The 27,358-nt window shown below is 42.6% G+C and overlaps 1 long non-coding RNA gene across 3 annotated transcripts in view; it reads right to left on the bottom strand.

The window, feature by feature from the left end:
- Positions 1-27,150, bottom strand: part of LOC138686074 (uncharacterized) — a 38,272-nt gene extending 11,122 nt beyond the window's left edge. The window contains exons 1-6 of one of the 3 annotated variants that reach the window (XR_011325393.1): positions 26,925-27,150; positions 23,522-26,214; positions 17,097-17,795; positions 11,892-12,070; positions 10,017-10,287; positions 6,610-6,841 (exon numbers count right to left, since the gene is read on the bottom strand). This is a non-coding gene — a long non-coding RNA (uncharacterized lncRNA). Of the gene's footprint in view, positions 1-6,609; positions 6,842-10,016; positions 10,288-11,891; positions 12,071-17,096; positions 17,796-23,521 lie in introns of all 3 variants that reach the window. The other 2 variants (XR_011325392.1, XR_011325394.1) reach the window with 2 other exon arrangements.
- Positions 27,151-27,358: the final 208 nt, after the last annotated feature.

The raw sequence follows: 27,358 nt of genomic DNA on the forward strand, positions 1-27,358 counted from the left end.
TCCTTTAATACACTTGAAGTCAGAAATGGCAGCCAGATTGGAAATACTCAACTGTGATTAACTTTATCGCTCTTACTGTTAGTGGAAACAGTAAGAGCGATAAGGCATAATCACAAGACAAGCTAAACCTGGGGGACCGGTAATCAAACTGTTGAGGCCACATTTTCCAAGGGGCTCTTTCATGGTTGCCGTCACAACTGCTTACCAAGCAGAACATAGCATTTCTTGCCCCACAGGTGGGGAAACCAGACGCAAGGCCCAGGCAGTTAGGCAGAGTGACCAGTCTGCACAGGCAGGTTTGTGGATGCATTTGCACATGCATTTGTGCACACAGGTTTGACTGCACAGGCAAACTTCTCCTATGCTTTTGTATATCTCTCCAGGACAGGAGGAATTCCCATAATTATTGATTTTTCCAGGTAGGAGGGTGAAGACTGCTTAGCACTGGATTAACATTTTACCTATTTATGTCTGCAATGCGTAGTAAGAATAGAGAAAAGAAAGCAAGGGGCAATATAATTTTCCACTGTATACACTAAGTAACCCTTGAGTCAGGATGCTCAGGCAGCTGTAGGGAATAGCCAAGTAGGGAAGTGTATGGCAGCTCCACTCCAAGAATAAGTTGACCCTGTCCAAAAAGCAAGTAAGAGGTCCAAGAGATGATTGCCACCTTGCTGTTGCACCAAATAAGTAAAGGAGGAATTGTCCCAAGCTCACACCCATTTGGTTGCTTCTGCTTTAGACACCACCTCTTCATCACATCTTCATACTCTTTCATTCCACAGACACCTGAAATGTTTATCTGTAGTCTCACTCTCCCCCAGACACGCACACTTCTTGACCTGTGAGTAACACAACAGCAGCAAGATGGGAGCTGATGGAATGGGCTGGTGTATCCGTTTAGTTCTGCAAGCCTGCTCTATTTTTCCTACAAGTAATGAAGGATTTTGCGGTCTCTTCAGGGTTCCTGGAGATAATGATATACCACAGCCAGCGGAGGTGAACATCTGTTTTAAGAACTGTGAACTTACAGAGACCATTTGTCTATCCGATCTTCCTCTCTTGTTTTTCAGTGTGCCCTATCCATTTCTCTGTTAATTAAATAGATGTGAAATCACTAAACCACTGGGTCGAAGAAACAATTAAACAACAACAGAAATAAAAAAGTGGGAAGGAGGAGACTCTCTTTTCTTTTTTTCCTCTCAGCTGATTCTGCTTGGTAGAAATTGCCCTACTTTTTGAGCATGCACTTTCTTTTCCTTTCACAGAAAGAACACTTGGATTCATGAGGGCGTATCCACCTAATGACAATATGGTGGAGTTAACCCAAGAGAACAATGCATCCCATTAATCTGCTCATGCTTAATTCGTAAGTACACTATGGGCTGGCATTTCAAAGGCAGACTGTAAATGTACTTGAATTGGTTGCTATTTAATTATGCAACTGGCACGCACATGCACGTACCCTAAAAAAGAGAATGAGTGAAAGCAACAAGAAGTTATTATGAGTCACTTTTTCCTTTTTAATATTACCTGTGGCAGCTATAGGCAAAAAATAATAAGCTTGAAGCTACTCTCATCAACATCTGCACATGCTGTCTGAAAAGAAAAGATTGTCCCTCGCCTGCCCTACCCAGTGCCCTGCAGCAGCCTGGAGCTGGGGAGGCTGGGAGCTGTGGCACGTGGCAGAGCAGGGAATCACCACTGCAGTCCACCCCAGCTTACCTTGCTGCCTCCTTTGCACACAAGCGTGTGGGCAATCACGCACTCCCCTGGGAGCTCTGCAGGGAAAGGGGGAAACCTCTGACCCAGCTGGTGCCCTCACTGCACCCCTGCCTCTGTTCTCTGCCGCACGGGCACAGCAGGGCAGCCCTGGGACCCAAGGGTTTCCCAGGAATGGCAGCAGGGAGCAAGGGAGGAAAGCACAAAGCCTGATGAGAGGCGACGGGCTACTGCACTGCAGAGGACAGCAGCAGAATCACAAAGAGGCTCTGGTCCCTGAAGACAAGAGCATGGACCAGGTTGCTTTCCAAAACAGTGGAGGGCAAGCAACATACTTTTGTTTCACCAGCTGTATTCACCTTTAAACAGTACTGGAGGATGTGGGATGGCTTTGCAGGAAGTCGAAAATCACCCTTTCATAAAGCAGACTTCACTTTCCCCTATAGGCATGAGAAAAGGGAAGACTGCTAGAACACAAGTTCTTTGGCAGCCCCATACTTGTGTGACTAGAATATTGCCTATATGAAATTACTTCCCACAAAACCACAAACTTCTTTGCTGAAAAGTGAAGTCCCACACTGTTAACAAGACTATCACAAAAGCAAAGTGAAAACAAGCTAAGCTTTTTTCTTTTGTGTCCTACCCCATTCTCACCACTGCCACCACAACTCCACATCATCCGCACAGAAAAATGTTAATTTTAGCCTTCCAGAAACCTCTTTACTAAGTTGTTCCCTGTAAATATGACAGATTAGTTTCTGAGCCTTCTGACGGAATTATTTTTCCCACCCCAACACTATCCATTGTGTGGAAGCTGCAGTCATAATCTGTGAAATGAATAGTACTTGTTATAGTTCTTATAAATAATCTTATCACATGAATATAGCAGAAATTTGCCCAGTTGAGAAATACAGCTCACGAGACTAAATTCTTGCAAAAGAGTATCCCCCTGAAAAAAGGTTTCAGCAGAGTGAAAAAAAAATAGAAATAAGCAAAGGGAAAATGACAGCCCTACAGTTCCGTGTCTGCACTTTCCTGTTGGATGTGACAAGGGTGTAGCAATCTTCACTATTCTACAGCTGCAGGACAGCTCGTCTGTCCCTTACCTGGAAAAGACCAGAAGATCTCCTGATGTGTCTTGCACTCTACAAATTCAAAAGCAGTGTTTTGCATCTGGTGCCTGGAAGGGAGTTTGGAGGTGGCGGGAACACATGGATGCACCTTGTGTGCAGCGGGGACATGGCAGATGTATAGATGATAGTTTGGAAGGGAGATGGGAGGAGAGAATGAGGTAGGGCAGTCAGAGCAGAAACAAGCCATTTCGGTTTTTTCCAGACTGTTACTATCACATCCTCAATTGCCTGGCAGAAGTCCTCTGTATCTGAACACTAAGAGTTGGGCCTACACATTTTTCTGGTCAGGTCTTTGTCTTTTCCAGTGAGATCTCCCCCTCTACTGAGCTAAAAGGATCAGGAGAAGGTATCCGTAAGGCTACAGCAGCTGGAACCCAGAAGACCCCGAGAGGACAAGGCAGTGCCCACAGCACTGGGAGAGGCGAGAGCAGGGGGCTGTGTGCAGAAAGCAGCACAGCAGTTTTGGAAGGGAAAGAAGCAGCGAACTTTTGAATTGCTGAGCATGAACTAGTTCTTTCCAGAAAACTGGATTACAAATAATCCTGTCTGTAAAATTACTAGGAAAAAAATAAATAAAACAGCTGACCTCAGTTCATCTCTCCCTTTTGAGGAGAAAAAGAGCCTGGAACAGTTCTAAGACATGCATTTCTATTCACAAAAGGTCCTGGTGTAACATCTGCACCAGTGTCCAATCTGGATTTTCAAGTGAAATCAGCTTTGTGGGTCTGTTTGTGCACTCACAGTATTGGCAAATGAAGGCAATATCATGTAACACAAAGCCATACACTTTTCCCTAGTTGCCCTAATTGTATTCTGCTATTAAATGATCATCATGCAAATGCTGAAAGAGGAAGAACTTGCATGGTAATGGCAATCTTCTCTGTTCCTGTAATCTATTTATTGAGGATTTTCCAATTATTTTTATATTAAAAAAAAAAAAAAGAGTAAGAAATATGAGTACAAAGAAACCACAGAGAAAAGGCATTTGTGATTGGATTAGTGAATCCAGAACAAAATCATCAATAGATGTCTTTATTATTAAAATAGAGTAGCAATTTTGGCTGAATGATTAGCCAAAGTTTCAAAGCCTTGCAGAGTTGTTTCTATTAGCATAAGAAATCAGCAGTGTAAGTCAATTGTACTCTTGGCATAATCTTAAAATAATCTTGTTTACTTACCCCCCCCAAAAAAGGGAGGAAAAATTTCACCCAAGGCCCATTTTCCTGAATACAATAAAAGCGAAAGCATCAGCAAAGACTGTTATTCTCCTTCAGGAATTCCCGGATCTGCCACCCTAGAGAGCTCAACATGCAAGCCTTGCTGGCTGGCTGCTCCCTCTGCACAGCACATGGCCGACTCTTCTTACAAGACTTCTGCCCTCTCGCTAGCAGGCTTCAGTCAAGAACCCCTGTGTTTGCAGCAATGAGCTGCTCACACCATTGCCTAAGCTATGACACACCACAGTTCTTCATGGCATTGGCTCTCCACCAGGGGGGACCCAAAAATTCCCAAGGAAGTCTGAGGGACATCTCAGACTTACCCGCCTCTGCAGTCTGGGGAAGTGGGGAGGACCAGAGACCACGCAGCAAGCCGTCTTCAGCAGTTTTTAGCTTGAGGATACAAAAGCTGCCAACAGCAGAGCTGATTCACTGCAGGCTTTGCCTGGGTACTTTCAAGTCCTTCCCTCCTGGACAGAAAGGTGTCAATGTTTGCTTGTCCCATAGCACGTCAGCCATGGCACTGGGCCAAGCATTTCACCGGGGAGCTCGGGATCTCTCTGTGTTCATAGTGGATCTGCTACATTTAACATTAAAATCTCCAGTCAGCTGGTGCTGCCCCACTATTCTTTCCAGGATCCTTTTCCTCATGTCTTGCATTGCTTCAGTGACATCTCCCAGTGGACGTTTGCTAATCTTTTATTTCTAATAAGACAGATAAGGCATAAGATTTATACAGGCTCTGTCCCTTAACTTGTCTCCGTCCCATTTATTTATTTTTTCTTTCTTTTTCCTGAAGTAAGATCACCACATAAAATTTCTTCTGCTGCAGCACAGCAACTGGGTGTAACCTTTTACTCTGATTTGCCATTTCATTCCCATATTAACTGTGTTGTGAAGACCTGTCAATTCCATTTATTGAACATCTTTAAAATCTGTGCTTGGTTAATGACTGAGGCAACTAAAACTCTGGTGCATGCCTTGGTTCTTTCTCATCTTGAATATTTAAATAGGTTTCTTGCTGGTCTTAGTGCATTTATTCTATCTAAATTGCAATCTGTGTAGTCATTTGCCTGGCCTGATTTCTTTTGGTTTTGTTTTTTTTTTTGCATGCTTCACATTCTCCTTATGAAACTCTGTTACTTGGGTCACTCCTGTTTTATTATTCTTATTTTGCATATTCCATTTAATATTTTGACACAGGCCTTGTTTTATTTAAACCGTTTTCTTACAGGGTCTGGGGAGGAGGCTGTTGTATGAGGACAGGGTGGGGGTCTAACACCACAAGACCCTCATCTCCTGAACTGATCTAAGGTTTGTCTGTCACTTCTCATACTGTCCTGACAGTTACCCAAAGATTTCATCTAAGAACAGAAGTTGGAGGGCTAAGCTATTGTGCATGATTTGCCCCTTACAACAAGATATAAACTGACATAGTCCATGGAAGTGTAGCTTAACATTTCAAACACGACCAGAGATAACAGTCATTTTGCAGCAGGTGCTACAAAGTGCCTGATGAATGCTGCAGAATACGTACTGGGAAATCCTGTTGCTGGGACAAATCTGGTGCATCTTTATTTCCTACTCCACTCTTCTTACAAAGGCATTCTTTGTGATAGATATATTAAACCATATCTCCCCATTACAACAGCAGTACTTTTCCATCACCTTTAATTATGTCAGATGCAGCATGCGGCTCAAGCTCACCTCCATTTACCTGATGCATTACTGTCATTTTGAAGGGCAGATGTTCTTACATTCCATGCTTCAACAAGCTCAGCTCTTTTCTATTGCTTTACAGAGACGTGGCTCCAACAAGAGGTACCGCTTGTGTGTGACACACCAACTGGATCTGTACTCCACACCGCCATGCACACAGATGCTTCCCTTAAACTACTGCAGTTTGTCACCATTCTGTTCCAACACATCCACTGTACATTGGTTTTACTGCTCTACTCGGGATTGCTATTGCACTATTCTGGAGTATTTATCTGTTCTTTTGTAAGGGAAATACTCATCATGTACTGCTATCTGGAGACCAGCAATTCCAGTTCATAAGCTTTCAAACTTGTTTTCATTCTGTAATGGAGTGAAAAGCCGATCTTTTGAGAGGCTTCACAGGCTCATATTTTGCAAATTTCTTGACTTGCAGAATAAAGAAACCCCCAGACTTTGGCTTAGAAAACTGGAGATTTTTACACCCTTGAGAGACAAGGAGTCTTGGCCCTCAAAAGTGCACTTTGTCACACCTTCCTTCAATTGGGCACCCCTCAGCAAAGCATTTCTGGGAGAAGGAAAAAGCACATTTGATGAAAATCCAAATAAGATCCAGACAGCTCTCCTCACACTCTTTAGGCTGAATCTCCAGACCCCAGCCCTTCACAATGCCCTTCAAAATATGTTTACCATATGGTGTGCTTTTCAGCCTCCTTGTTTGCTCTCCACCATGAGCAACTGGTCAAGCAGGCAATAGTAGAAGGCGTGGAAGCATCATAAATCTTGAAGAGACCTGATAAAACTTTTAAGGCAGCTCCTACCTCCCCAGCCCAGCAGAAGGTGTGATGCGCGATGCGTGGTTGCTCTGGTAACATCACACCATCCATCCGGCGACTGTAAGAGCAAGGTGTCAGCCCAGCACGTCTCGGTGGCTTCACCATCCTCAGATGCCGAGAGGGAGATGGCAATATTATCTCCAGTAATTCTCACCTCTTCTGGTGCAAGGACCCTCTGGGGCTATGCACGGCTCAAATGCTGGCCCTTCACTTCTTCCTACAAGAGCAAAGGAAACAGGGTTTTTTCTCAGACCTCCGAAGAAAGTTTACACCTTTATGTCTGAAACACGAAGGAAGGAAGGCTTTAAATAATACATTTCCAGAGTGCTTGTGTGCAAGTGTCAGGGATGGATGAACTCATTTGAACTGCAGAGTGGTTGGAAAAGTGGTATTCAAACAGCACACCTGAAGTCAGCTGTGAAACTACTCTGCTGCTACAAAAAAAGCCACCAAAGAGCATGAGAAGTGCCTCAGGAAGGGAATCGCCACCACCGACAGCTCCTGATCATGGTGCCAAAACTCCGGTACCCAGTGAGAGACACAACTCCTGGCAGAGGGAGAGGGGCATCAGCTACCTTCTCCTCACCCCTTCTTGAAAATGAAGGAGAAAATAGCAGTTTCTTTAAAAGAAACAAGACCACAGCAGTCCTTTGACCAGTCATTGGCAAGCAATTCATGATGTATAGGTAATGTATTTTGATGAATTTGAAGACAAAGTGATTAGGACAACACACTGAGAAGAGTCATCAGTTTTGCAACAGAATTGTTGTATTTATATTTGCAGTAATAACCCGAACAAGTCTACCCACAATATTTTTCCTTTTTACCTATCACAAACAAAAGACAGTGTTTGTGAGTCTAGGCACAGGCTGAGAAGAAAGATAAGACATTAACGAAGCTAGTGTTACACCTTGCTTATAGGTGGGAAACTAAAAGACCTTCTCACCTGACCCTATGGAAGGAAACAAGATCCCTCACAATACATGCTCCCAGGCTAGAACCTGGAGCTTATATTTTCATAACTACTTGGGACTTCATAGCCTGTTCAGGCATCAGAGAAGACAATTACACGAGCAAACACCCCTTCTCGTTGTTCTCGGTGGGAATTCTTGGTGCTAACCATTCTGAAACAATACCCTTAACATGCTGATTTCAGAGAATTTACACCCTGCGGGAGTCTTGTCCTCTGACTGTATCAACTCTTAACTATAGTGGATGGAAAACTGAATGAGCTGTAACTGGTTTTATCAACTGGTCAGCAGAAACAGATGGATGAAAAAAATCACAGACAATCTTCATCAGAGAATGTCATGCTCTACAGCATTCTGGGACTATTACCCACAGGGCAATACAAGTCTAATGTGCTCAAATTTTTGAGGCTGATCCTGTATATTAAAAAAAACTGAATAGAAAAATTCAATTCCCTTTCAGAATCTTACTGAATATACCAAAGTGTCTGCAGCTTGAGCGTAACAATGCCAGCAAAACCAACCAGATCTGTTTCCTTCTCCCTGAAAGTTAATCTGTTGCTACACTGAACATCATCACCACAGAGGGAAAAATTCAGCATCTGACATTACTCTGCAGTGAGATTTCTCTAGGATTTTCAGAAGAAATCCCACTCTACATGATCTAATGCCTTTCTGTTGAGGTTATTAATACTCTGTTGAGGTTTGTATTTTGCTTTGATTAAAGCAATTAATTTAACTTCCTTATATCAGAAGATATAAAATACCTTCCCAGCTTCAAAATCCACCTCACCTTTTTACTATTGGAGATGATATTTATTCAGGTATTCTGGCCAAAAAACTGAGGCCTTTGTCTTGGGAATCTTTAAATATGTAAGTTACCTGAGACACATGAAACACAAAGTCCAGTTTCAAATTGCTAGGAGCTGGCTTCTGCTTCTGGCTATTGTAAACTTTTATTAGAGGAATACCACCATTTTTTAATGTATGAAATGTCTTTTTAAAGGCAATGTTTAAGACAGTTATTAGAAATAATGTAACTAATTTTTAGTGATGTGATGTTAACGCAGAATTGTCCTTAATATCTGAAAGAGCACTCAGAAGATGTTTACTAGAAATTCTGGAAGTAAAAAGATGGGACTTTTGGGGTTTGGTTTTCTGTTAACCGTAAATGCTATTTAGAATTTAAAATTTGGTATCTTTCATGTTTTCTTAAAAGCCAAACAAGATACAGTCCTTACATAAGGCCTTTAGGACTATTACTAGTATTTGTGAAGCAGTAGTTTCCCACTTTTATGTTTTGAGATTTTGGGGGGGAACTATTTTCTCTTAATTCTGTTACAGTTACTTTCCACTAACTTTGTCTCAGCTAATAATAACCAAGAACTTGGCCTAGCTTTGCAGCTTAAAGATTTGGAGTGTCTTCTTCTCCTGATATGCTTTTTAAATCCGTCCCTTCCACTTTCAGTCTGACTACCTAAAAATGGTCCTCTCAAGATCAAGAGAATGATTAGAAACCTAGTGTCCTGGGTTCAGCTGGGATAGAGTTAATTTTTTTTACAGGAACCTGGGAGGTGGGGGGCATAGCCGGGGCAGCTGACCTGAACTGGCCAAGGAGCTATTCCATACCATGTGCCATCATGCTCAGTATATAAAGGGGGAGCGGGCCGGGGGGTGGGCGCTTCTTTTCGGTGGGGGAAGTGGCAGAGCGTCGGGTCCCGGGTGGTGAGCAGTTGCACTGTGCATCACTCTTTTTGTATACTTTTTCATTAGTACCGTTGTTGTTGTTGCAATTTCTTTGTGTTGTTCCAGTAAACTGCCTTTATCTCAACCCTCGAGGTTCCAGTTTTGGTTTTTTTTCTCTCCTCCGTCTTCCCCCCATCCCACCGGAGGGGGGCGGGAGGAGTGAGCGAGCGGCCGCGTGGTCCTTTGTTACCGGCTGGGCTGAAACCACGACACCTAGGAATTTCACCATTCTTACCACAGATTTCTCAACAAAATTTTAACATGGAAAAGTTCATTTTTCACTATTGTTTCTCGGCAGCTTTTCATAAGGAGTACAAAGAAAAATCAGAACTGTAAACGCATGTGTTATAACAAATCAGTGGGTTTAAATTCCAGTGGGCACTGGTCAGAGTCCATCCCAAGAAGATCTTCTCTGCATTTAAAATTGTATTTAGAAAGAGTGAAAAATATTCCAACAATCAAAAGGGGGCAATAAAAAGAGCCCAAACTTCTTATACAATAGATATAAGCACAAGAAAAATATGGGTTTAGCAGAGATTTGGGTAATGCCAAACCAGTTATGTGACCACAAAGCAAGAGCAGGTCTCAGAAGATCTGTTCTGTATCCAAAGCAAAGGTTTGTCTGTAACTGAAATATGTTCTAGAGTGAAAGAGCTAGACATTATCATAAGTTTTTACCTCCTTTTGATGGGAAAGAAGACTAAAATATGCACGTGTGTGCATGTGGAAGGTGCACAGTTTCTTGTTTTTTCCACCTGAGAAAAGGCCAGAAAGGCAGGTCTTCTTGGTCCTCCGCTCTTTTCTTGAGGGAAATCACTAGCAGCCATGAGAACCAGATGGAAGCTGCTCTTGCTTAATGCGGTGGAGATCAGGATTGATTCCCTGGCTTTGTCCGTGTGAGACCTGAATCAGCAATAAGCATTTGAAGGCTGTCAGTACTGGGGAAGGCCTACGGAAACATTTCACAGGTGCGTTTTCAGGGCCGAGGAATGAAATTGGTTTTAATAAAGCCAAGTAAAAAAGGCTTAAATAGGACTTTAGCAATGCATAAGACTTCAGCAGTCCTCTGCCCAAGGGTGTCTTTCTCTCTATATGTAGTACCCTGTCACCAGGCTAGGTTTTAATTACACGAGCCATGGGCAAAACTAAGTCTGCTTTCTAATATCATTTTGATGTGGTATTCCCTGTATCTCTAGGAAATTAAGGTTCCTGCTATGCTCATCCTCTCTTGAGCACTAAACGGCAAGTGTCGTTGCCAAAGACAAGAGGTATGCTCTATACTGGTAGTGGGAAAAAAAGCTGACTTCCCCCTATTTCAGCCAATTATTTAAATCCCCTACACACCTCCAGTAACTCTCAGAGGTAATACTTACCACTTGTGCCATGACAATTAAAAAGCATTAACCCCGGGACATACCAGACACCAGTTGCCAAAATGCCTTCCTATTAATTAGTGCAGCACTTAGTTCAGATTTCCAGTTCTTTTCTGGAGTGTAAAACCTGCGATACCACAGCACAGTATGAATTTGCTGCTGCAGCTGCAGCACTCGAGTCTGTCGTGAACTCTCTGCCTCCTAGTTCAGAGTCGTACCACCATGGCTCTCTGAAATGACCAGATGTAATTGGGTTCAGTGGAGTTCAAAGCTATGCTTTAGCTTCCTCATATCAAAGTCCATTGATTCAGTGGCAGCTGAAGCACATCGAAATGCTGGGAGAGTGGGAGGGAAGTTATGAGCAGAGCATGTTCTGGTCTGTCCTGTTAGATGCCAGGATGTAGTACAGAACCAGCTTTTGGTTGTGCTTTCAAGGACTCAGGTGTGGTCCCCTGGAGAAGACTTTATCTCCCCCTTTAATTGCTGCAAAACATATCTCACTTTTGCTGATGTACTTTGCCTATTTCATGGCTTGATACTTCTGAGATTCATTTACTTTTTTTTTTTAAATGTCAGGACTTTCTCCTGAGATTGTTCATTCATTATATTTGTTTTCTTGGACATGATTTAACAAACCATCCCTGAAGAATTTGCAGCTATTAACTTTGTCGAACAGTAGCTCAAGTGAGAGTTAAAGGCAAATGGTCTAAAAGAAAGTAATGGGCCAAAGCACCTCCAGGGTATTCATCTGCCCCAAAACTCATTTCAATAATTATTTCCCACAAAGACCAAGGAAAAAAAAAAGAAAAAGAAAGAAAAAGGAAGTTCTGTTGTTGTTGGTATGAGACCATAAAGCACAAATACAGATAAGCATAGCAGGGTTAGGGTTCTTTTGTCTAGATAGTCGACATACTTGAATCTTCACCCTCATTCCTTGTTGATCCTTATGCATTGTCCATTCCTACCTCACATTCACTCCTGTAAGCTCCAGGCCAGCGATAACAACTGCCCAGCTACACTGTCATGGGACAGCCGTCTGGCTCACATTGCTTTCAATGGCAGCCCTCACCTTGCGGCGACCTGGGCTGATGTTCACTAGCAACCTTATTCTGCGAAGAAGACCTACTTGCTGCCGCTACTAAAACTAAGGAAGCTGTAAGCGGCAGTGTAGCTAACTCACCTTGTATTGTCTTCAGAGAAGAGTATGAAGAGTATACTATACAGTGTAACACACTCACATAATCTTGGTCATCCTGCAGGCTGTAACTGCAAATTAATTTCTGATGAACAGAACGTGATGAAGGGTCTGAGTGCCCAGAAGTCCATCTGGTTTTCTCCAAATACACCAGCTGTACACAACTGAGAATGCATGTCCATTAGTTCTGTGCAAATAATTCCAAACAGTTCAATTTCATAAAAAATATTGCTTCTTTCCACAACCCCTGCCTCACCAGGGACTGTGCCCTCTCTTAAAAACACTGGATAGACATGCTTATACACAGATAAAGTATGTAACTTAGTCATTGCTGTTGCTGCATATAACTCACTGTTTTTCTGCAGACATTTTATGTGCCGTTCCTGACACAAGCAGACCCAGTCATTTGGTCATTTGTTTGGTTTTGAGTATTTCAGCATTAAAAAAAAGGAAAGAAAAAGGAGCCCTTCAAATCAAAATAACCTTCCAGTACACTGCAAGTTAAAGCAAAGTCAATTTAGTATTTTTTTAATATCACATTTATGTTATTTTCTCTTCTGCAAAGTCACAGCGGAGAGCCAAAAGCACTTGTCAGCAGTATCCACCCAGTACCAGGAGACTTTGTACAAGCTATAGAGTCACATGTGCAAAATATTTTATCCAATCATTTATGGTATTGTTTCTGGTCCTTGAGTTAGTCTGGATGTCTTAGTCCAGGGTTCACTGCTGTATGTTAAATTGTTGCGTATGTGCCTATATTCCTTTTTCTTTGGGTTTTCAGTATTTGATAAGAATGAAGACACCTGTTTCGTCACCTGAACTTGAGAGTTTCATGTGGTTTTATGTGAGTCAGAGGTATCTTTTTTAGTTACATGTCTCCTCTAGGATGCTTATAAGTCTCCCTAAAGATATCTCTTTGTATCTGGCATGCAACAAAGAACACAGAGCTAAAACCCACTGAAATCAGATGAAGCATCTTCATTAATACCTATTAGTTTTTAATCAGGTCACCTACCAAGTGCTATTATGATTTCCCCATGCCAGTACAGATGGGCCATTTTTATAGTTTTATTCTGCAATAAATTATGTTTTTAAAAAATTTGTTCTTGGTCAGCCTGCAACCATTTGTGAGCAGTATAGCTGGAAAGAAATTGGAGGTCTGACCAACAGGAGTGCTGGGTGACTGGCATTGCCATCTTAGCAAAGGTCCAAATTCATCTTCAAACTCCTCCCTCTCACATCCATTGTCAAGCAGGTTATTCACTGCAGATTTCCTGGGAGAATGTTCTAACCAGCCAAAAATGCAGTGAAGTTATTTGTGTAGCTACTGGGTAAAAGGAGTGAAAACATTGTGTGTGAAAGGAAATGTTTCTTCTCAGAGACAATTATTTTTTCCTCTTTTTTTTTTTTATTTTGCTGAAGAAAAAGACTGCTTCAAGTTGAACTCAAATTTTTTTATATTCTCTGCTCAGTAGCCTGACCAAAATAATCTATTATTTCCACTGTGCTACTTCTAACTTTTCTATTTCATTCAAACTAGGTTTACACAATTTGCTTTCTAAAGAGCCATGGCATCAGGATCTGTAGAACTGGCAGGGTCAAAATTTCACTATTTTTGAATACACCTACAATACACAAAGATTTGCATAATAGGCCCTAATGCCTCCTTCAGAATCATTATGGTCTATTGAGTAAATAATGTGTCTATTGAAAATAGTTGAAATAACCATTTAGCTGATAGACTCTATTGACTCCTAATAAGAAGCTATTAGAGTTGAATAAATATTATGCATTTTAAAACTTGCCTAAATATATTCCATTTCCACTTATTTTCGTATTTACACAATGGACTGTAAAGAACATGTTGTAACTGCTCACAGACAGCTCCGAGAGAGCGTCCCTTTTTGTAGGGTTTTTTCTTAACTTTGCAGGTGTGAAGGTAGGTTGTATTTGGGTGGTTGTTTTGTTTTTGATGAGACCGACACGGGGGAACAAAATCAAAACAAGAAAGAAAATTAAATTACATGAGTTGGTACTGAAATAAAATTAAGCTTTACATTTTCAAAGAGTTAGCATAGGATTTAGCCATGCTCTCTTGGGCTTATATGTGGGATAGCACAACACATTCTTTACAGTCAATTGTTTAAATATGCAAATAAATAGAAAATAATGAGCATGTTTAGGCAATGTGTAAAATTTATGTTTGTATTTACTCAGCCTTAAATGTTTTCTTGAGAGCTGAAAGAATCTCTCAAGTTAAAGCATACTTTGATAATTGTCCATATATACATTTTTTGTTAATCCATAGCAATTCTGAAGCAACCATAAGTAGCTGTGCCTGTTCAGCATAAAGATTTCAGGCAAATGTGCCTTACACTGTCTTGTGTCTCATCGCAGAGTTTCAGATCTTGGATCCTGATCACATATCCTGGTACTCCATTTGGTACCATGTGGACATAAAAAATAGCCAGGACTTAAAGCTGGTACAGGAGTGTCTCCTGGATGAGGTTAGTTCAAGTGAAAGGAAGCCAGGGAAGTGGCTGCTGCTGTTCTGCTCAAGCAGACGGTTCAGCTGCATGTAAAGAGCAATTACCTCCTTCCTTTCCCTCCTTGAGGCCTGAACAAGCACAGGCAGTGACAGCAGTGATCACTATACACATTTTCACGCCAGCTGACTCCATGTTCTCCAGCAATCACAGACTCTATGTTTGCTGTTCTCTTGTTGTTTTCAAATGGTTTGCATATTTATGCGAATTACTGGATCTCATCAGCCTCTAGAAGATCACCAGGAAAATTTACCAGCAGTTTGCACCAGAGGTCAAACGGGGAGGCTGTTCTTCATGGCTCATACGAGCCACGCAGGAGTCCAACACAACTGCACGAGGGCTGTGCATAGACTTGCGGAGCTTGTTTCAGAGGTCAAGCTCAGTCACTCGTAGGTCTGACCACGTAGTCATTGACTGTGTCTACGTTACTATACCTCTTCACAAGCTCAGTTTTCCAAAAGGTTGCCTCCACTATATATCGCTGTGACAGTGTTATGCGAATTGTTTTCTCAGTTTATTTAATTTGATGTTGGCAAGAATGGAGGGTTAATGGCCTTGGCACAAACACATCTTGCTGCTATTTTCCAGTCAGTTCCTTGAATATCTGAACACTAGAAAGTGTTCTTCAGTCTCACAACGGGAAAGAAACACAGAAAGGTCTAATTTAGGTATTAGCCCTATCCCATTGTGGACTACGATCTCCAAACTGTGACTGATTTGTCATGTGCTAGACACATCTCATTTGGTTGTTTTACTCATCTCTTTCCTGTGCGGTCTACCACTGTCTTTCACATTTTTAGTCACCCTGTGCATGTTGCAGAAAGTGTGGTCAACAGGCCACCCTCTTCTCCTTTCTCCCCTTCCTCCAGCCTCCTCATCACACTAGGTCCTTACCCAATGAACACCAACCCATCTGTGGGGGCAGAGGTCTTCCAGAGCATGGGCTTGTGAAGAAGCCATGATGCAGAGATGATTTCTATGTCCTCACATCCCAAACATATTAAATAATTCTGCTCTCTGTGCCTGAGGGGTAGTGAACTATCAGTGGGAAAGACTCCTAACAAACTGGAAAAGTCTCCACAGGTGCCCCTCAGCATTGGAGGTGCAGCATGGTCCCAGGTCTCACCTTCACCTCCAAATCACTTGTCTTTCCACAGCCACTTTCCCCTGGCTGTCAGAAAGGCAAAGACAACAAATGCATCCTGTGTCCTGCTAGGGGTAGGTTATCTTTTACTGTTTCACAGCCTGGACGCCAAAGTCTGTCCTTTCTGATATTTCTAACTGACTGGTGAGAAGCAGAAGTTAGAGAACCAGATGAAAAAATAACAAGCCAGGAGAGATAATTTATTTTTTTTAAAGTTGTAGCAAATTGATATGTATGTTCTCAATGGTTTGCACAAGTCACTTTATTTCTGTCTTCCATTGTCCCTGAATAAACTTGAAGGCACCATCTGATCACTATTTCTGGGTGCCTATGGTTTGACTAAAACATGGCATTTTCAGTTTAAGCTTCCATTCCTCTCCTCCCTTGCCTCCCTACCCCACAAAAAAAGTTTAAGCACTCCACACTTTCTATACCTCTGGCTCCCAGGCAGCATTTGCAACAGTAGGAGCACTGAAAAGCATAGAAGCCAAATAATGCTAATAGGGCAAACAGAATGTAATTGCTTATGTGTGCTGGTTATATCCTGAAACAAATTGTTTCTTAATGCTGAGGTCAGACAGGGTTTAATTAGGAGAAATACAATTGGTGTAAAATTTTGCAGCAGGCTGCTTGTTTGGTGTCATGCCAAGTCAACATCAAGCCTTTCCAAATGGAAATTTTCATTAGAGGCCATTGGCAGCCTGGTTAGGCTGAGTTTCAACTTTTTCGAGTCTCCTGGTAACATGAACCTGAAACTCAGCATAGCTGCTTCCTAATAACAGGCTGTCCCTATTGCAACTGTTCTCACACATGCACACAGCTTCTACGTATGTAGTAACAATTGTGCTCAAGATCTACAGTGGCTGTCTTCTGGCCTGGAGCTGTCAAGATGTGCATGTAGATAGGACTTAACTTCAGCTTTAAGACTGTGGATAAATGGCATTTTATTTTTCTATTGTTTTCATACCAAAGATAGAGAAAGAAGTCTTTGAACCTCAGCAGAGGAAGGGAAATTTCTAAGCCCTTTTTGTTGAGTTGTGACCCTTTTTTGTTTGTACCACTCTATGCAAGGTTCTCAAGGATTCTTACTGATGCTCAAAGCACTGATACTGCTCTTTACATTGATTATCACAGCCCCAGTGCTTGTGCTACCAAGGTTAAGGTTGTATCAGCATTTCCTTTTTAGACCCTGCTGTTCAAGAGAAAAATGGTTAACTTGACTGAGAAAATTTGCTTCAGGGTAGAAATCTTTTTTTCCCTTTCCCTAATTTTGTGAGTTAAGCTGATGTTCATAAAACTAAGGGATGGGCATTCTGGCTTATAGCAAGCAGGCATTGAAGGCTTCTTCCACTCCTTAGCATACCTCAGTCCCAGTCTGTGTCTTTTCTTCTTATGCCCATCCTGACAGGGAGAACACTGATGAATAGCCCACAAAGGGAGTGTGACCCAGTGCGTGACACAGCCCGTGGGCTTTAAAGTTGAGCTACCAGAGATACTTACTCCAGAAAGCGCTGTCAGCAAAAGGCAGGAGCAGTGGAGGATTTGTGCCTACTGTGAAAGCTGGCTGGGGTGGCAGGTGAGCTGGCAGAGAAGGAGGGAGGGCTTGTGAGCCAAACTGCTGCTGCAAATAAGACAAGCCACATTATAGGAGGGAGAAACTGCCGGGAAGAAAGTGGCAGAGACCCAAGTAGATAGTCATTGAACAGCAATTTGTTGAAGTAAACAGGAGCCTTTTCATTTCAGTATCTCTCTGCCCTGGTTCAGACTATACCTGAATCAGCATTTACAGAACCACAACCTCCCTGAAGGTGACATTTTCTCTTCTTTGTGGTTTTTTTTAGCCAACCACCTGTCCCCTATTTTCTCTCCCCCTTCTGCTCTCACTATCTTTTGAGGGAGCAGCATATTGTGCACCCTTTCCTCTCTGCTATCTGTGGGCCAGCTGAGGTACACCACTGCCTCTGTCCTGCTTCATCCCGTAACGTTCCTGCTGTATTTATCTGTTGGATGAATCCTTACCCCTGGCCTGCTGTATCTGCCTGGCACATGTTCATGTGCACAGCTCATAGCATCAACGATAGTTAACCGTATTCTCTGTGTGTAGGTATGTGTGGGGAGAGAAGAAAATACAAAACCGGTTGTGTTGCTGTTTCTCATCTCTGCCCACATGCTCCAGTTAGGGTCCAGTCTTTATAGTCTCTTTAGGAGAAAAAAAAGTCCATTCAGGTTTGGCAAGATAAGAACATAAATATGGGAATATCCACTGCACATACACGATCTTCCACACAACAGTGCCTTGAAATATTTATGTTGTGAAAGTTATCAGAAATCTCTGGATAGAGATTTGGAGATTTAACCAGATTTTAGGGAAGAAAATAATCTTTGATATAGCATAAGATCCTTGTTTTTATTTTTTTTTCCAAGAACATGCCCATAGATAGTTCTTAACAGCTGTTAGCAGCAGCTCTTTGGTGACTGTCCTCCCTTTATAGTTTCACTTTTCAAGGTTTGCTTGAATGGAAAGGAAAATCCCTTGCTTCATATGAAAAGGACTCCCAGCATTATTCAGTGGTGCCAGCTAGCTGTATTGCCTAAGCTGGTGGATGATGTTATCTTGTGCACCTGAACCTGAAGCAGTTTGTACAGGAAGCAACAAAGCAACATGCTGGTTTGCTTGTGGCTTTTCTCCCCATTAGTCCAGATGAGGGACTGTATTGGCCTCCCCTATCAATTCTGCCAGAGTCCAGACATTTACATCACATGCTACAATCTTCTTCTATTCCCAATCTGGAGTCAGTTTTAAAAGAAAGATGTGTAAATGTATGTTAAGCAATCAGCAAAGGATTTTGACATGACTAAATGGAGACTTCACATGTATTCTGCATATTTCTGTTTCTGTCTTGTCTTTGCCTCTAGGGTGCAAATCTAGGGCACGTTTCATGGTGCCAACTGGCTATGAGTTTTTTCCCAAGCTATGGTGCTGATATCTCTTATTGGCACAGATTTTACAGCTTCAGATCCCTGACTGGGGGGACACAGCCAGGTCAAAAATGAGATGTGGATGGTGGCCCATACCTTGGCAGCCCAAAGCTGCTGCGTGGCCCCAGGAAAACCACTACACATGTCAACTCAAAGATCACCTTCACAAACACCCTGATAACCCACCTGCTCCCCCACTCCCATAGAGTCCACCCCCCTTTAACTCTTCTGGGGTTGACTGGCTACTTGGTTTCCCCTTGGCAGAGGGAAGGAAGCATCACTTTTTCCTTCATCAAAGAAATAAAAAACCAGCAAGGTAGAAGAGGGCAGCATCTTAACTGCCTTTGCTTGAAATTTTGTTAATTTGGGGTTTAGACTTTCTTGCTTAATTAAACACATTTTCATGCATGTGTGACTACAAATGTATGTATTGGGCTCTGGTTCTGGCATCACAACAGAGGATCAGGTGGTGAGGTGGGGGTTGGAGGAGTAAATATAGTTTCTGCCATGTGATCATCTCTCCTCTGTTTTTAAAACCTCCAGCCTTTTCCTGAATTACCCCATGGGTAGCTTAGTAACAGATATGATAGCCCATTCTTCAGCGCACTTAAAAAACTAGAAAATATACTGCCATTCTAGAAAGAAACAAACAAAACTAATGAGCTGAAGGTGTTGTCATGGAAGTGTTACTTACAAGCATGGAAGGGGCAGCTGCCCTTCACCGAGCTCTGCTGAACAGCCAGAGCATAAAGCGGTGCTCCCCGTCACGTACAGCTGGGAGGCTGCGGGCTCTGTAAATGCTGTTTGTACAGATGATGAGTCCCCTGCCGAAGCGGGTGATCAGCGGACCAGGGTCAGAGACATTAACACACTCAGAGACACATTGCTGGATGATCACTTGTACTGGCCATTGCCATGCAGAAGGCACGTTAGAGGGAAGCTTGGCAGAGCTGGGTAGCACTGAGCCTCTCTATTTGCATGCAGTACAGGAAAGCAAGAAGTGCTCGTCTCCTGTTTAAAGGCAGCTACTGCTGCTTCACTGGGAGCTTTGGCCTTTTCAGTGGGGAACCCAGGAGACAGACTGTCAAAACAGAAGTCTCTTGTTCAAACTACCAAGCTTAGGAAGTGGGGATAGTGAAAAAAAATTAAATTAAAAAAAAAAATTAAAAAGGCTCACATCAGTCAAACCAAAGAGAGTTGTTTCTTGGTTGGCTTTTTTTTTCCCCCCCCCCTTTCTGAGGTTATTTAGTTATTTTTAGTTGGCTGGATGCAGAAGCAAGAAGTGTGGAGTTCACTCGAGGCCTTGAAGATAAATTCATAATTCAGTTTTGCAAACAGACAAACAAATAAAAGTTGACTTATGCGGTGGAGGTTTTATATTTCCTCATTGTGTTTCCCCTGCTTTGTACAAATCTTCCTGGAAATCTCTGTAGTAATTCTCACTAACTGCTGGGATGCCTACTGTGCAGGGCAGACTGATCAACTGCAGGGAATCCTTCCATTTTCCCTCTTTTTTTTTTTTCAGTTGTGTCAAATTCCTTCTCCTTAGTAATTCCCCCATTCCCTCAGGAGCTGAGAGAAGATTTAATTGTTAAATTTGCATAGTAAGTCAGCAAACAAACTCTCCAGTCTCATGTAGACCTTTAGCCATTGCAGGCTTCATTTTAGTTATAAATCACTTATTTCTCTATGCTCAGCCATGATGATATTTCATACTCAAGAGGCTGGTGCAGAGAAATGATTGAGGGACAGTCCTTGTGGGGGCTTTTGCTTTTAGGGCTGCTCTTTTATAGTGTAGCTTATTGCAGGATTATTTTGAGAATGGGGCTTTGCAAGTGGATTGCGTTTGCCCATTCTCCACAACTATCCATGTGATCAAATAACCCTGCCATAACTGGCTTCTGTCTGGTAGACCTCTTAGAGATGTAGAAATTCTGAATATGAGAAATAAATTAAATCCTATCTAGTGCAATGAAACACAGTAAATACAAAAGCATTTGCACTATTGCTGGATTACAACAAAATTATTTGACTTTAAAGATGGTTTGCAAGTATGGGGGTTTGCAAGGTTTCTGCAGGACATGGGAAAGGTGGGACATTGTTGGAGTGAACAGAAAACTCTGTAGTTCTTCCAGGTTTCTAGATGCAGTCCACAACATCTAGAGTTTTTTAAAACCATGACAGACTAGACAGTGATAGAACAGACAACAGATAACATCACATTACTCTTGCAGTTGGATTACTGGGCTCAGCTGTCCAGAGCTGTCCAATTCAGTGTTGCAGCTTTAGTATTTAAGACTTTGATGCTAAAACTGTCCACAGTTCCCTCTGCACCTCTACCCTGCTATACTGAATCTGTTTCCTGTGATAAACTGGCTTGACAACCTACAATCTCACTAAGGAAGAGGACACTCCACAGTCGGCAGGGAGAAGTGTTGTACCAGAGAGGCAGTAGCCTGGCTGAAGGATTGTGGAGCTTCTACCTTTGATGGTGGCAAACTAAACTATTGCAAGTCCATCCTTTGAAGTTTTCAAGGCCAACCAGATGAAGCCCTGATAAGCCTGGTCTGAGCTCATTGCAAACTTAACTTGGCTAGTGAGGGCTAACATACAAACTTTTCTTTAAACAGCTCATTCACTGATACTTTGTTTCAGCAGGGCATTTTAAAGCATGTATTTCACTTCAGGAGGAAGCTCCCAATGCTTCAGATCCAGATCACATTCTTGAGCTTTGCAAGATGTCAGCCAAGCAGAGAAGTCTCCTGGCAACATCCACAGATCTGCTTACTCAGAAATAAGCACAGAAATTCAGAAAAGCAACATAGCCTCCTCCATTAGCTCTGCTTAGTGCTGCAAGCACAGCCAAGCTGACCATGATCGGAGATGCCTGGCTGCATTGCTCCCCCTCCCACCCACCAAGACTGGGTTGCATCTGCCTCTAAGCACTGACCACATCTATCCCCTCCTCCAGTTCAGACAAAGCCTGAATTAAACAACAGGCAAACGCCTCTATCAGGGATCTGTGCTGATCTCTGCTGATAAGAGTCCTAATAAAGTATAGCCCACAGAAGACACTTGCTGACTTCCCTTTTGAAAAGAAGAATAATATCTGCATAAATTGCTTGTAGCAAATAATGTATCACAGGGATGGAGTCTCTGCTTGCTCCTAGTAACATATACCACCAAATATCTGAATGAATTATTATTTTTGAATGAGATACAGACCCCATGTGTCACTTCCAAAATGTACTTTGTGAGTGTTAAATCCAGCTCATACAGAAGTTATGATAGTTATGACTGACTCAGATGGCACTGTTCATTTTCAATTCCAAGGTTACTCAGCCATTTTTGCCAGGAACATTTGGACATACCAATTTCAGGCTGTTTCAGATAAATGTGTGCTTGTGATTCCGAAACTTATGCTCCATGAACATCAGTGCCTTTAACTGATAAAGGAAATGTTACTTTCCTGCAGGGAAAACAGCTCAAATGTTCCTTGACTCTCCCCCTCAAAATCTACAATGTGGTGGTGCTGCTTGTGATGTGGTCTTTTGTGTAGGGTGCATGCTCTATCTCATTCTCCTAAAATTAGCGTCTTAAGGCAGCCCTGTTATAGTGATATTGGATAGTGATCTACCTGGTATCTCTCCAACAGCCAGCCTATGTTTTCAGAGAGCTTACAAGAAATGCAACTGCTCTCAGTTACTTAAAAGTAAACCCTGATACACACGCCTTGAGGTAGTTGTGGGAATCTTCTGTACTTACAATTTTGGAATGTGACAACTGCCCCAGCCTTAGCCCTGTACATTTTTGTTGTTGTTGTTGGGGTGGAAGAGGCATACAGTTCTGTATTGACATTCTCCTAAACCTTCCCACTGGATATCTTTTTCTCCCACTGAGAAAGAAAACAACAATTTATCTGCTTTCTCAAAGTCAGCTGTCTGCACCGAGTTCATCATAGTGAACTGTGCATTAAACAGCAGTCAGGAGAGATGTGAGGCCCCACTTCGCCTTGGAACATGTTGATACTATCTGTAAGGTAAGCCATTCCCCAGGAGTTATGAAATCAAATAGGGAATTTAATTGTTGAATGATTGGTTGTCTCGGATCCTTGTTCCCAAGGAAGAGGAAAAAAATGGGTGGTTTTCCTTGGGATACAATTCAACATGAGCTTAACAAGGCAGTTGTGAATGAGAGCAATCCACCAGCATTTCCTCCCACTGGGGCAGTGTTCTTGAGACCATGAGGAAAATCAACTTCTTTGGATGTCTGAGCAAGCAATTGCATGCACCATGACATAAGAATAGGTGGGAACTTGCAAGGAATGTAACACAGGAATTCCATGTCTTTTTCTCATAAAAGCCACATTAAATTATCAGGCTAGTGTTTTTTCAGCATATTGTCTCACTGATCTTGAAAGGGCCATCCTGGTGTTGGGGGAACAGTTATCTGGGTGATTATCAGTGCTGAGACCCCAGAGCAGCACAAAGAAATCTGAGAGCTATATGAATATTCAGCTGAAATTCCTTTATGCAGTTTTCCCTCCACTAGTCTTTTGAACTCCAAGAGAAGCATAAGCCCTGACTCAGGCAACGTGGAGTGTTTGCTCTGGCACCCAAGCCAGCAGATGTGACTACTTGGCATCCTTTCCTGAGACTTGAACCTCATGGTATGTCTATGCCAAATGTATCCACATTATGCAAGAGTAATGGAAATTCGCCAGGCAGAGCAATGCTATGTTTTCCCAGATAAATGTTGCTCAGTTTAATTTTGAGGAACTGACTGATAAAAGCCTCGGTGATTACCTTGTTTGCCTAACTGTCTTCATTCTGTGAGATCCAATACTTTTGCTGGCACAGAGAATATATGAAAAACACGAGAGAACAAGTGCATCAGAGGAGCAAAAGAGGCCAGGCAACCCTCTTGGTGAAAGGTGAAGCACCCACCTGAGAAAAAGGGTTTCTTTCCTCTTTGGAAGTTAAGTTGGCTGCACAGGACCACCAAGAATATAGTTTGCCATCTGACACAGTTCAAGTGACTTAAGCTGCATGGTCACACTGAGCTGTTCATTTCAGTTTTTCTCTTTTCTCCAATTCCAGGCAAAGCTCACCATGGGAAAATGCTGGTGAAGAAGGTCCTTTGGCAGCACCTGGAAGCTGAAACAGAAATGTAGCAACTCATGCTACACGATATCTACAGAATATAAGGAAGTAGAAAAGGAAACATATTTTGGACAAAAAAAAGTGCATAGGATTAGCCAACTGGAAGACATGCTTTGAAATGAAAAATTAACTTGATTATTGCCACCCTGCCCTTCATTTGAACTGACTACTAGTTGCCTACAGCCATTGTACCAGGATGAGACTTTTTATTTCATATTTCCATAGTTCACACAATAATACAGTCCTGTTTCTGGCCATGGTCTCTGATCACTAACACAACTCCTAAAAATAGTAAACATGATTTCTTACCTTCAACAGCCAAAGGCACTTGCCACAGCCTGACTCAGTTGAATTTGACATGCTCGTGACATTCATGTATCACGCAGCCCAAATCAAGCAAAGAGTAAGGGATATGTGCAGGGAGCTCTGAAGTTGAGGAAAGCTGTAAATATCCCTTGGAGCCTGTCCAAGGCATAACAAAGCTACTGTCACCCAACCACAGCCTGATAAAATGGCTGGAGCGTGCAATGCATTTTGTTACCAGATCCTTCATTCTACAGGGGGAAATGCTATTGAAACAGGAGGAACACCTGAAGTAGTAGCAGGGGATTGCTGCTACACTACTAGTGCAATTGATTACTTCGGCAAATAGCCACAAGTAGCCATTACCTCCCAAGTTACTTTTACTGCAGTAATCAAGTTCTTGTTAACAAATTTCAGCCATGAAGGAAATCCAAGAGAAACTGGCTTCTAACCCTAGACTCAACCTTCAGGAGAAGAACTGAGAAAGAGACATAGTGAAGTGCAGGACTCCTGCTATTTATTATCCAGGGGCAAATAGGGAATGGAACCATTTTCACAGTATTTTGAAAGGCTGTTTACGAACTGCTGGCCTAGAAGGAAAATCTTGGAAACCATTCACTGTAGGTGTCTTTGCTGACCACCAGTCTGACATGCAACAAGCCAAATGTATCCTGCAGGGCTGCTGTGCAGAAGGAGTATGGAAGACAAGTGAGATGTTAATGTTCTCCAAAGCCCTATATGAACAAGTGTCACTGCACAGTGATGGCTGGTGCATAGTTCACAGTGAATAACTTATTAAATTAAAATGTTCTTTTTCTATCTGCAGACATTGTTGTGAGTTTCTCAGTTATTCATTTGAAATTACTGAGTTATTTGTTGTCCACAGCAATTCGTTGCAAGATTAGTCAAAATAATGCTGAAACTCAGAATACCAGACAGAGATCAGATATTTCTTTTCCTCGATTAGCTAAATAAGACATTTTGAATCAAGTTTCTGCTTCAATACTTAAGCTTTTGAAAGAGAAAATGGCTTTGTGAAAAAACTGTGTAGTATTTACTTAAATGCTACTGTTTCAATAGCTGGTAGTAAATTCATTCAATAGACTATTTGTGAAAGTCAGCAGAAAAAACATGAATAATCAAACAAACTATTTAAATTGTTTAAACATAGCATTATCTGAGGGTTAAGTAATGTTTGCCTATTTGCAAACACAGTTGCCAGTTGCCTGCAGCAGACTGTACAGGACATACCTTCAAATCCAAACTAGGAGAGTGCTTTACATATACAAGCTAAAACTAATTCTACTACTTCTTTCATACAAATTAACAAAACTAGACTTTTGAACACAGAACAACTTCAATTATCGAATTAATTTTGAGTCGTGAAACACAGAGGCCCAGCTACACATATAAATCAGCAATGGTGAAATATAGGATGACATATATGTTGACCACGCTCATTAGGAACAAAAGATCAGGGCACCCAGCTCCCCGATGGACTGAGTTGCTTGTTTACCCTCTATGAATGTTCCCCAGGAAAAATTAAGTTGTGCCAAGCTACTAAGCACACTGTCAGCATTTAACAACAACAACAAAATCTTACGTGTTGATAAAAGAATTTGAAAATACGTGTATAGTCTTAGGCTGTTCTGTATTGTTCACTTGGTGTATTAAAATGTATTTTAAGACATTATTTTGGTTACTTCCAATATCTACTTGACACTTATAAACAATTTAAGAGAATTAAGGTATTTCATATACTACTTGTTATTCTTCCTGTCGAAGGGAAGAACACATTCCACAGAAGGGAAATTATAGAGACGCAAGTTACCCTGGGTGACAAGGATATGGAGTTAGGCAACATTCATGTTTCACTTTGCTAATGGATTACACAGCTTCTCTTTAGTTAGAAGTATATAGATAAAGTAGATGCACACAGTCTTTGCTTTTTTAGTATAGTCCAACAGGATGCATTGTAAGTTATTCTTACGAAGTGTCAAAATGAGTCCAAGTGACAGATTATGTATTTGCTTACCTACATTTAACACTGGCATCTCTCCATTCACTCACACTAGGGTAAATAAACTGAGGCTCTGGCTCCATATTCCCCCTTGTTTGATCTCACTCTAGATCAGCGATGCCAAACCACCAGCACTGGCAAACGGAGATCTGGGCTGGCACCAATGACAATGAGCAAACAACACTTTCAAAACATGTTTGATGCCAGATAGCAAAGAGCATCCTCCCTACTTCAGGAGCTCATTGCTAGATAGGCTTTCTGCTCTGAAATCCACAACTACCTCCTGCATGTGGCTGGAAGGGCCAACACGATGTTTCTCTTCTGCAGCCCCCCCCAAAAAATCCACCGTATTTATCCCAAACAGTGACATATAGGTGGTTTGTGCCGACCCAGTTAATCCCAAACTGTGTTTAAGCACGAACAAACCTATCTCAGTAATACACAAGACGTGGACCTGAACCGGCTACAATTTTGAGGTCAACAACCCGCATTTCAAACCTTTGAAACTTCTTCAGCAGGACACAAAGAAACAAAAGCACACCAAACCTAGGCAGGGCACATGTGAGAAAAGGAGAGAGAAATGAAGGTATGCCCTCTCACTGGAATGATCTCAGAGTTTTAATTACTAAACTGCCTGCAAACGGGAGTTCCTGGATATTGGTGGCACCTACCCTGCTCTCACGCCACGTTGCCCTCCAGCCTGGCAGCACGAGAAGCACCGGGCAGATCCTCCTGAGGCGGCGGATGAAGCAATGTGCCATCACTAGACCTCCAGTGCCTGGTCCGCCCGGGTCGCGGGGGACCGAAGATCGCGCTCGCATCCCTTACCCCCGGAGGATGCCCTGCCGGGGCTCGTGCTCTTACTAAGCGCAGCCACGGGCCACTTTACACCAGCTGGGAGCCTGGATTGCCGAGTCGTTTCCTCTGAAATTAAGTCCGTCTTCACTCCTCAGCCCAGAGGGACTCAAGAGGCCGTGGGGGCTGAGAGAGACGGGGGCGTTGGTTTATCCGCAGGGCTAAGACCCAGCCTGGACTGTATTTACTTCTGCACCCTAAGGCAGTAGGCAAAGAGGATCTCCGGGCGGCGAGGCAGTGGCATACACGCACCCGCACTTGCACCCCCCACCCCCCGAACCCACCCCCTTCCCAAACCTCTACCACTCCCGTACCCAACACAGACCCCTCGAGCTCCGCCTGCACCCATGCCCTCCCCACGCCGGCACCCGGCCCGGCCCGGGCACGGCACCCGGCCGGCACGCCCGTCCCCACCAGAGGGCGTCGCGACCCCGCGTTCGGGC

This window comes from Haliaeetus albicilla, chromosome 7 (assembly GCF_947461875.1).
Source record: "Haliaeetus albicilla chromosome 7, bHalAlb1.1, whole genome shotgun sequence".
Taxonomy (NCBI): Eukaryota; Metazoa; Chordata; class Aves; order Accipitriformes; family Accipitridae; genus Haliaeetus; species Haliaeetus albicilla.